Raw genomic sequence first — 10,807 nt, forward strand, 5'->3', positions numbered from 1 at the left:
GCAAAAGAACCGAACTTGGGTCAGCCCAACCTCAAGCCAACAAATGGTTCCATTTTTGGGACCTGGATCTATTTGAGTGATATGTTTTGGCATCCATCGAAGAAAGAAATCCAAGAGTGGGTAGAAAAGAAGGAACAAAAATTTGCAGATCAGGAGAACAAAAACCCTAAAATTTCATCTAAAAGGTGGTTGGAGAAGTATATCTTTGAAGATCAGTACGAAATATTCTTTGGTTCGTTTCACGTTGAGCTATATGAGTGGATTTCAAGATTGACAGAGAGAAATAATTGTTTTAAAGGAGACGAACCTAAGCATTGGACTCCAGAATTGATACAACAACTCAAGAACACTGATAACAGAATTTCAAGAGCTGTTGATTTATGGGTTGACAAAATTTTAGGAGGATTTATTACTGAGTTCGCATTAGACTTGACAGTGTCCTACATCGAAGCTAAATGAAAAATTTTCAAGGGACCACGAGGTAAGTACTTGAGATAGTTGAAATTCTTGATTAATATTCTTTTGTGTGAAAAGGGAATTCTTTGAATGCAGTCGGATTAGTAGATTATGTTTGGAAAAATATCTGAAGAAGAGACTAGAACAAAGCGAAGTGGAAAAAGGTATAGAGTAGAGACCAAGAAGAGATATCGTGGCCAAGCTCTGAAGATTTTCATAGAGACTGACTATAGCCCTCTGCTGAGTGAATCCAAAGGTTGAGGAAACCCCCCTAAGAATCCCAAAGGAACTCCGCAGTATTTACCCTTTCATCCTGAAATTACGTCGAAGCCCAAATCTAGGAGTCAGAAAAAATTTGGTTTTCACCACCCCCTTAAACCCCTTACCCCCCATCCCCCTCCCCTTACGAATTCCCCTTCCCCCGAGAAGAACGGTGGCCAATGATATTAAGTTTCCAATATTTAAAGGAACAGGATCAGAGGATCTAGAGCAGTTCTAGTTCTTATACGAAGCAGTATGGACCGCAAAGTAGGTCCATGATGAAAATGTGAAAAAGGCGCAGCTCGCCACAACATTTAGAGATCAAGAATTAAATTGGTATATGAAATATTCGAGCAACCAGATAAGGCCTTATAAAGACATTAAATCAGCGTTGGTAAAAGAATTCAAGAAACCAAAATCCGATTCACAGTGTATCACATAAATAAAGGAGATCAAACAAAGGCCAACTGAGTTAGTGTGGGAATTTGATCAAAGGTTCAAGGTATTTTTGGATCAGGTGAGCTTCGATATAGCTCCACATCAACACAAGGAATGGTTTATAACTATGTTTCTGCCACACATCAAATTACCTTTGACACAACAGAAAATAGAGACTCAAGCCGAAGCTTTAGAGTTGGAAATGAAGTTAGAAGCTTCGTTGATAGGTGATACAAATGCGGGTATGCAGTAGATACATAGTTAGTTGGCGAATTTGAATACACAATTTCATGATATGAAGAAGAGTAAAGAAGTTCATGAAGAGTTCTGGTTACAAAATCCAAAGCAGAAGGCGACTCTAAAGAGTAATGTCCTATTTTCAAAAATTACATAGCTAGTGGAGCACCTAATCCTTTGAATGATGGATCTAGTTTATGGTGTGAGATATGTAGAACTAGAGGTGAAAATCACTCTAAATATTTCTATTTGTTACAAAATATGTGCAGACTGCAAAGAATTTATTTTGAAAATTCTGTAAGTCGATGGGGCATGACGAAAATAATTGTCGAGCCTATGAATTGATGATGGATCGCAGCACTGATACATATATAATGCAAGCCGAAGAACAAGGAAATGAAGGAAGTGGACAACGTGGTGGTCGAGGTGGTTATGAAGGACGAGGTCGAGGTGGTGGAGTTGGTTGAGGTTGAGGTCAGATTATTTGTTATAACTACGGCCAAGCAAGTCACTTTGCAAGAGATGGTCAGAATCTTACTACGACATGTAAGTATTATAAATATTTTTATGATGTCATTGAAGAATGTCCGATACTTATAGCGAAAATGAAAGAAAAGAAGAATCCACAGCTACCCAAAACATTCATATGATGACTGCGAAACCGAGGATAGATGAACCTCTCATCAATATTGTAACAAGGAGTGGAGCTTTGACAAGAAATGACAAAGTAGATGGGACAAAGGTTGTTGAAGATACATGGTTTAGAAAGACTATAGAGAAAGCACCAATGTTCGATATTCATAAGGAAAAATAAGTCTTTATGGAGGCGAAGTGAAGCTTTATGGACGCAGGTGCTTCAAAATCTAGCATGAAACCGAAGCAGAAGAATAACAACGACATAATAACACCCACGACACAAGATATGGATCCAGGTATTTTAAAATCTTTCCTACAAAATTGCATAAAGTTGTTACGAAACCAGAAATTTGTAGAAGAACTGCAGGAATTGATAGACTCCTGTGCATCTAAGGAAGTACCTGGGATTGAAATGAGGGAAGTAAATAATTTATATAGACAAAAGAGAACTGGAAAAGAAATGAGGATTAGTGCACAAATAGGAGAATATGATATGGACCATGTTATTTTAGATCTAGGATCTAAAGCTAATCATTAGAGGATTTTTCAAGTCTAAAATGGGCCTCCTAAGTAAAATGAACAACCAAAATAAAATTTATAATAACCAATAGGATTCAATATGATGATGTCAACCATGGGGGACGATTCACCATTTTTGGAGTAAAAAAGTTAAAAGGATTAACAAATAATAAAATAATAAAACTATTTTTTCAACTTGTATTTTCAACTTATCTCCCTAAGTTTTTAATCAAATTTTGAGGTGGAGTATTCATTGGATTCAAAATTTAATTTCTCATCCAAGGAGTACCCATGTTGCATACTTTGATGGACCCCGATACACGAAAAATGAGAAATAAATGAAAAAATGTGATTGCAATCACGTTTTTCATGATTTCTCATTTTTCATGTAGTAGGGTCCATTAAAAGTATGAAACATGGGTAATTCTTGGATGAGGAATCAAGTTATGCATCCAACGAGTGTTGTCGTTCAAAATTTGAGTAAACCTATAGGGGATAAGTTGAAAATACGAGTTGAAAAAATAGTTTTTTCTTTTTTTTTTTCCCTCTAAAATTTGATGATGTAATCTAATATTATTTTATTATTTCCACTATTATTTTATAATTTGCTTATGAGTCCCATTTTAGACCTAAAAATTCCCCTAATGGTCCTGACAAAGCAAACATGGGAACTAATGGGTAAAATGAAGTTGCAATGGTCACCTATTCAACTGAGAATGGTGAATCAACAGAAGATTGTTCCTCTAGGAAGATTATCATGCATTACCTTGGACATTGAAGGGGTGCACACTACTACTAATTTTGAGGTAATATAAATTGTGGATGACAATAATGGCTATCCTGCATTACTTGGATTGGATTGGGAATTTACCAACATGGCTATAATCAACTTGAAAAAGAGGCAAGTGATACTTTAAAGAAACAATATGAGAGTGATCATTCCCTTGGATCCATCAAAAGGAGCAAGGTATACTGAACCAGTTAAAGAGGAGTACAACGCAGCTGATATAGAAAAAATATATCAAGTGAAAACCAAGGAAGAAGAATGGATCAACCCTACTATAGATGGAAATTTGAGTTGGGAGCATGACAAATCCCGTGCTTCAGGTTCAGATTCAGAATTAGAAAATTGGCAAAACAGGTTACATGAAGTGCTTACAAGGTGATGTGCAAGAGTGACTAAGTCACTTCGCTATATAACCTCTGAGGTATGTAATTTGCCTTACTATGATGGTTTGGGTGATATAAATATTTTTCTTGAAGAATATGAAGAATAGGTAACAGAATGTCAAAGATTATTAGCCTTGGATATAGCCCTAAGAGCTGCTCCTGCTAGATGGTGGGGTACACATAAGAAGAACATAGGAACTTGGAAAGAAAGTCGAAGGTTGATATGGGTAAGGTTTGGTTAGGTAGATACAAAATTGATAGATAAATGTGATGGTCAAACTGATCCTAGAGAGAACATCCAATTTTGCATGACAACATGGAAGGAGATTCCATGAGAAGAAGGGGTTCATGGGTTCATCCATACATTGGAGATAATTCATCCAAATTGGTATTTGGAAACAGAACTTCGATATGGTATTGCAAGCTGGGCAGAAATGGTTTATGGGTTTATATTGACATTTAGCTTTGAAGATAATTGTCCATATATAGATTCAACCCTTCAGATAGTTAAAAATAAGATTTTTGAGAATGAAATTCCACTCACTTGGAAACCTGATTAGGCTGCACAGCTATAGAATGTATTAGAATGATACAACATCGTTGCTGAAGAAGATGAAGACCCTCACAACATTGACATTGTAGAATCTGAAGTCTACCACGAAGTGAATGGACCTAAAATAGAAATGCCTAATATAACAAATCCATTAAAGAAAAAGAAGGTGAATATAGGGTCATAAGATGAGCCTAAGTTTGCAATGATAAGAGATTATTGGGATGAAGAAACAATCAACAAAGTGACAGATATTTTGCATGAATATCAGGAGTCATTTCCCACTAAGTTTTCAGATATGAAGGGAATTGTAGGAGATTTAGGGGCTATGAGGATTCCTCTAAACCCTGATGCGAAGCGAGTTAAAAAAAGGCCTTATAGACTGAATCCATAATACAAGAAAAGGTGAAGAAATAACTTGAGAAAATGATAACAACTGGAATCATTGAACCTATGGAAGAATCATAGTGGGTAAGTCCTATGGTAGTACAAGAAAAGAAAACAAAGGGTGAAAACAAGAATTGTGTTGATTTAAGGAAGTTAAATGATTCATGTCTACATGATCCATTCCCTATTCCTTTCATTGATGAAGTATTGGACAATTTAGGAGGTCAGGAAGCCTGTTCATTTATAGGTGGATTTTCAAGATACCATCATATTAGAATTGCACCAGAGGATTGACATAAGACCACCTTCGCTACAAAATGGGGTTCATATCAGTATACAGTGATGGGTTGAAAAATGCCCCTATAATATTTTCAAGAGTAGTGGTTGCAGCTTTCAAAGAGTAGATTCACAAGTTCTTAGAAGTATACTTTGATGATTGGACAATGTTTGGGTTATTGAAGAAACATGTTGCAAGATTAAGACTGATGGTCAACACATGCATATAGTATCAGATTTCTCTAAATATCAAGAAGTGTATATTCTGTGTACCTTTTGGTATATTGTTAGGACACATTTTTTCCAAGAAAGTATTGATGGTGGATCTTGCAAAGAATGCTATCATTGTAAACTTACCCCCATCAAAGATAGTTAGGCATATTCACACTACATCGGGACATAGAGGATATTACAAAAAAATTATCAAACGATATGCGTAGATCACTGCGCCAATGGAAAAACTATTGAAGAAAGATGTAACATTCCTATGGAACGAAGAGTTTCAAAAGAGCCTTGACACACCAAAAGAAAAGATGGTAACTATGCATATATTGATTTTTCTAGAATGGAATAATGAATTTCATGTTCATGTGGATGCTTTATGCATAGCTTTAGGAGTGGTATTGCTACAACCTGGTGCAAGAGAAATATATGATCCCATAGATTTTGCAAGTAGGAAACTATCTAAAGAAGAAAATAACTATACAACTACAGAAAGGGAAGGTCTAGCTATGGTATATGCATTACAAAAGTTCAAAAATTATTTGTTGGGATCACATTTCAAGATGTTCACAGATCACTCCGCACTAAAATATTTGGTAAACAAGCATGTTTTAGGAGGAAAAATTACAGGTGGCTATTACTATTTCAGGAGTATGAATTTGAAGTTATTGTTAAGGCAGGAAGACTAAATGATGGATCTGATCATTTGTCAAGGATAGATTCAAGAGAAGAACTACAAAATATAGAGGATAATATTCCTAATGCGTAGCTGCTTTCAATCAGAGTAGCCGATGAGCACTTCATTGATATGATTTAGTTCTTAACCATAGGAATGGCCCCTTCAGAATACACTACGTAGTACAATAAAGAGTTGGTGGTTAAGGCAAAAAAAATTCACTGATAGCAGGGAATTTGTATAAATTGGGACCAGATAATATACTGCATAGGTATGTTCCTGAGCACGAAAGACAGATAATTTTGACAGAAGCTCATAATGGTGTAGCCGGTGGACATTATGCAGGGAAATCCACTGCGCATAAAATTTTAAGAACAGGACTATGGTGACCTAGATTACACAAGGATGCAAAGGAATACTATCGAGCTTGTGATATCTACCAAAGGACAGGAAAACCTTCAAGAAGAGATGAAATGCCACTAGTACCTCAAGTAACATTGTAGGCTTTTGACAAATGGGTTATTTATTTTGTGCGACCGATCAATCCACTAGGGAAAAAGTCTAGTGTGAGGTATATAATCACTATGACCGATTATCTGACTAGGTGGGCCAAAGCATAGCTTGTGAAGGATTGCAGAGTAGAAACTGCTGTGAAGTTCATATTTGAGTATATTTTGTCCATATTTGGGTGTTCAAAGATATTGATGAGTGATCAAGGGTCGCATTTCTTGAACCAAACCATTGAAGGATTAACTGAGGAATTTCAATTTTACCACCAGAAGAACACTCCTTATCATCCTCAGGCAAATGGAATTGTGGAAGCACTCAATAAGATTATGGAGAATGTACTCACAAAAGTGTGCAATGTGAACAAAAATGACTGGGATCTAATGATTCCAGCAGTGTTGTGGGCATATAGGAAAAAATGCAAGAAACTGATAGGATGAACACTTTTTAGGTTGGTATATGGACAAGAAGAAATCATGCCTATGGAGTACATTGTTCTAAGTTTAAGAATTGCAGCGTTCATAGACATGGCTGACTCCAATATAATGGAAGAAAGGATGGCACAATTACTTGCTCTAGAAGAAGATAGGTTTGTAGTATATTTTCATCTACAAGTGAAAAAAGCAAGGGAGAAAGCCTCGCATGACAGGCACATCAAGCATAAGACATTTCAATAAGGAGATCTTGTACTTTTATATGATAACAAATTCATGAAGTTCCTAGGAAAATTTAAAATGCATTGGTTAAGACCGTATATCATTAAGCACATCTCTGATGGTGGCGTAGTTTAGGTCGTAGAGTTGGTCAGCTAATTCCAGGATGAGTGAATGGTAGCAGATTGAAGGTATATGAGGACGACTCTATCCCTGGACTGTCACATTAAAGGACGAAAGGAGAAGAGTCTTAGTGCCACCTGCAGTTGAAAGTGGGCATTGGACTATAAAATACTCTGCATAAGGGAACTTCACCAAAGGAAGATTATTGCGCGATATTCAGGAGTATGTCGAAGTTTTAAAGAGTCATGACAAAGGAAGGATTGTTTTGCGCAAGGGAAGGTTCATCAAAGTTCACCAGAAATATGACCGTTGGAAGGAAAATGTTGTTGTTAAAAGAAAGTTGTCGTTAAGAGGCATGGGAGAAATACATTTGTGAAGCATAGATGGACTGATCTAGTGCCATATCTTCAATGAATGAGAAATATCTAAGATAATCATGGGGTTCAAAATTCAATTTTTCTATAAAAGCCATCTACCGCTCCACATTTTACACTTTTCTATCTAGAGAATTCAGTTTGAGAATTTGTGACGAAGAGTGAGACAAGTGTGATGTTGTATAATTGAGAGAAGTTTCAAAGAGATGTCTAGAGAGTTTGCAAATAAAGGTCTAGCAGGAATCATGGAAGCCTAGACTGGTAAATCTACAACATCAAGTGTACCTGTGCCCCCAACACATGCGAGGTCGCCATGAAAACAAGTAGCCACGGAAGAAAAACCACAAAGAAGACAAGAAAAGAGACCAGCTGAAGCCTCTGGAGTAGAGCTAAGGAAATCCCCGAGAAAGAAGGTAGCAAAAGAGCAGTGGACAAAGAACAAGCAAGATAAGAAACCTGCATAGAAGGCGAAGAAACCAGTGTAGTAGAAAGAACCAGAACAAATCCATGACAGTGAGGAGGAAGCCGAGATGTAGCAGATGGAGACAGAGGGCACGGGAATTCCCTCTGTGCTGCCACGATATTTTCCACCAAGGAAAATTGGTGCCAAGCTGATTAAAGATCCCAAAGATGTGAAATTTGACACTTTCACACCACTGCTACTAGAAAAAGTTCCATTCGAAGGAGACTTAATGGGAAAAATTCCGTAGTTAAAGATGGAGGATTGGGACTTCAATGACTGGAGTAAGTATATGTAGTTCGAGCCAAGAAGGTACCTACAGGAGGTATACTATCTAGAGAGCAGAGTTACATGGTTGGAGCCACACTAGTGGGCTTAGGGATTGGAGAGTTTAGGCTTGCTGAGCATGTTAGAAATGCCACACTTTAGTAGAAGCACGTCTAACACAGCCTGTGTTCAACATTTACTAGTATTAGTGCATGAATGATGTCTCTGGCTGGGGAAGAAGATCCCGATTGATTAAATGTTAATATGAAGGATTATTGGATTGCCCTACCAAGGAAAGGATCCTGCCGAAGAGTTCAACAAAAAAAACCAAGACAAGGAAGTAGCACGAACCATGAAGGACAAGTTCGGGTTAATAAAAAAGTCGTGAGGTTATGATATTAAATCCATCAACGACCAAGGGGTGCACTTTTCTGCACACATCTTAGCCGGAAAGATAATGAGGAAGTGTAGAGTAAAATAAGTCCCCGCAATTGTGGTTTCTTTAGCTGCGCAGTGCACCATTGGGGTTCAGTTCAACTGGGCCAGATATTTATGCAGGGAATTTTTGGAGGACTGCTGGGAAGCATAGGAAGAGGGTAAGATATTTCACTATGCATGGTTAATATTGATCATCGGGTTGTTAGCATGGAAGAGCTAGATGATTCAAAGTTTCCTTCAGTCGAAGCAAATGTATGCAAAGTCATGTGGTATGCCTCACTCTGGCATAACAAGGAGCCATCGCGCACACAATAAAACATGATATTCTTTGTATTGTTGGACATGGACTTGCACATGGTGGTGAACCATCAGCCAAGGCTGTCACCAAGTTTGTATGATCAATATCGCAATATAGTAGAGTTTAAGGTAGACTTTCAGAGGGTATATGTAAAGGCTCAAAAGGATCCGATGGAGAAACGACACCCTTTTCCATATTTGGTCACCGAAGCTGACCTTCTTGAGATAATACAACACTGGCTAGTAGAGTGGATGACTCCAACCATAGAAGACATTGAAGTAGAGAAGGACACTGCACCGCATGTGGGTCCAAGTGGAAAGGAAAAAGGAAAATACATAGGAGAGACAGAGAAGGAACAGGGTACCTAGAATGCTCTCAGCAACGAAGAGGCAACAAAGGAATTGTCGTTCATCATCAAGAATAGGATACCTACAATGCCTAAAACGAGCACAAGGAATAAGCAGAAGGCAAACAAATCTAAGGGTGCAATGCCACTTGTCCTTACTTATGGGGACATTGATGAAATTGGAGACAAAGTCCAGGAAGTAACAACAGAAACAAGGGACAATATTGATAATCACTACAGAGCACTCTTGGAAAATGTTCAACAAGGTATTGTAGAGTTAAAGGCACTACTGTAGATAGCCAAAAAAAAAAAAGGCGGGTCAACCATTACAGCTAGAGAAAAGGATAGAAACAAAATTTGGATTAAGGATTATGCAGATACCAACTAGAGTGTTACAATTTGAATCAACCGAATACAAAGAGCGAGAAAAAGGGTGGGACCATGTCAATATGAACATCACCGCACTACCAACTTAGATATTGCATGAGTTCCACCAAGGTATAACAACTGAACTACAGGAGTGAGAACAACACACTTCACTATTAAATATTCAGGTGGAGAAGGAAAGAGCTTCGCTAAAGAAGGAGCTCGATCAGTTGATTAAGGAAAGGGATGGAGCATGCCAACAACAACAACAAAAACTAGAGGAATTCATTACAAAAACATGTAGTGAAGTTCTGGACGTAAAGGTCCGCGAAGAAGAGTCACCAGTAGAGAAGGTCGCGAAGCTCAACCTCGCAATAAGGGATTCAAAGAATAAGTTTGCAAAAATGAAGTTCGAGTATGAAGTGAAGATTACTGAGATGCAAATGAGGATGCAACCAGTCATACCACTAGAAGTATGTAAGAAAGGGAAATGGATCTAAAATCTTCACTGCAAGGCATCTCCGACATAGTGGCAGACTGTGGCAAACTACTAGATGAAACTATGCAGATTTGGACCTCACTGCAGGAGGATCCAAACATTCAAAGGATTGAAGAGGAGCTCTAGATGAACCAAAAGTAGTTGGAAGAACTCCAAGAAACTCCGAAGACCTTACTGGTGTCATAGAGGCTCGCCAAAATCACTAAAGGAGAGACTCTTCAAAAGTAGGTTGAATACCTTTACAGAAAAGATCAAATTTTGAGAGAAAGGACTCAGCCGTGGTAGGACGAGGCCCTCAAGCTTTCATAGGCAGTAGAGGATAGTCTCAGGGAGCTATGATAGAGGGAGAAAGAAGTGCTAAAGAATATTTCCTGGCCAACAACAAAGGCACTATTGGAAGAAGTGTGTTGAGAGGGCTTCAAGTGACGCTTACATGAGCATCGCAGCAAAGATTCAGGGCACAACAGATGAGTGACTCGGGATGAGTCACATGTGAGTGTTGGGGGCTTGTTGGGCGCAACCCAACTTAGCCAGATTTTGGGCAGATTTTGGGAAGAAATCCAAGTTTTTTGGAAGCACGTAGTAGAAAGAATGTCATGGAGTACAAAGTGAACCATGCAGAAAAGTAGCAAAGCACGATGAAGACCA

Source organism: Pinus tabuliformis, chromosome 6 (genome assembly GCF_031772625.1).
Source record: "Pinus tabuliformis cultivar Carrire ecotype Pingquan chromosome 6, CPIR1, whole genome shotgun sequence".
Classification (NCBI taxonomy): Eukaryota; Viridiplantae; Streptophyta; class Pinopsida; order Pinales; family Pinaceae; genus Pinus; species Pinus tabuliformis.